Below are 1,663 nucleotides of genomic sequence, written 5' to 3' on the forward strand. Positions count from 1 at the left end.
CTGGCAGAGCACAATTAGCATTCAATTGTAACATATTCATCTTTTCTCACAGGAATGAAATCTAGCATTTTTTTGTATTTTAATTTAAATTTACTATTAATTTGTAAACATTCTGCTTTGCCTCTTTTGTCAGGGTCCTTTGGAAAATCTTTTGGCCAGAACAACAGGCCATTTTTTGACCTGTTTTTTTTTGATGCGATTTGCAAGCTGCAACAGCAACGATTTGTTTTGGAAAAACAATGGATTTTTAAATAATAAATAGTTATTTATCCAGAGTCAATCCCAACTCTCTTTTAAGTAAGGCAAATTTTATGGAAAAAGCAGTATTGTATTTTTTTAGATTTCCTTAAGTGTTGAGGGCTGGAAAGCAAAGAGGAGTACTGGGGGGCAGAGGAGGGATTCCATCCTTGAATACTAGGGAAAAAGCCAAAACACACCACTCCTCATGAGTCTTGGTTTGCTATACATTGATACCACTGTAGATAAAAAACTACTTAAAAATCATCACATTCCAAAATACAACCACCCATACAGTCAGTGCAGCCGACATTTATTTTCTAATTATTTTAGAGTTTCAAGTTCAAAATTTAGATTTAAAAATAAATCACAAGTCGTGTCTCAAGATACTACTTTTAGATAGGAACTAAAAAGATGTCAGAAAGCATTTCTGTCAGATTACATTAACTGATGAAAACAAAACCTTATTGATGGGCCAGTTATCATCCAAGAACTCTGCATTTTACTTCTCAGTATTTTCTCCCATTTCCACATACAGGACTATTATCAAGATGTCACACAGAATCATAGAATCAATAGGGTTGGAAGGGACATCTGGAATGCATCCAGTCCAACACCCCTGCCAGGCAGTGTCACCTGGAGCAGGTCACACAGGAGCTCATCCAGGCGGTTTCTGAACATCCCCACCAGGGACACTCCACAACCTCCCTGGGCAGCCTGTGCCAGTGCTCTGCCACCATCATTGTAAAGAAGTTCTTCCTCATGTTGAGGTGGAACTCCTTGTGTTTGGCCACTGCTCCTTTTCTTGTCACTGGGCATCACTGCAAAAGAGTCTGGCACCATCCTATTGACACCCATGTTTGAGATACTAACATGCGTTGATGAGATCACCTCAGTCTTCTCCAGACTAAACACACCCAGCTCTCAGTCTCTCCTAAGAGAGAGACTCCAAACCCTTGGCCACCTTTGTGGCCCTTTGCTGCACCCTCTCCAGTAGTAGCGCCTTGTCATTCTTGTACTGAGAAGCCCACAGCTGGATATAGCACTCCAGATGTGGCCTCGCCAGGGCTGAGCAGAGGGGGAGGATCACCTCCCTCCACCACAGGCCACTGTTCCCAGTGCACCTCAGGATACACCTCAGGCCTTAATACAAAGATGCTCAACCAATCTTTTCTCAATACCTAAGCCTTAGGTTACCACAGGGAGAAATCCTTAAACAAATATGCAAGTCTGGCCTCATGATTGAACTGCAGTGTTTTATAACATTGTGATGGTATTAAATGGAAAGTCTGCAACTGAACAAGTGACAGTGAAGTTACCTGCATGTGATGAAAATCAATTCAGAATCTTCAACATTATTATGGAGTAGTAATAAGCCGCATATATGAAACAAATGCACATGCAAGATAGTAAATGAAGTGGCAAA

The sequence above is a fragment of the Oenanthe melanoleuca genome, chromosome 5 (assembly GCF_029582105.1).
Source record: "Oenanthe melanoleuca isolate GR-GAL-2019-014 chromosome 5, OMel1.0, whole genome shotgun sequence".
In the NCBI taxonomy this organism is placed as follows: domain Eukaryota; kingdom Metazoa; phylum Chordata; class Aves; order Passeriformes; family Muscicapidae; genus Oenanthe; species Oenanthe melanoleuca.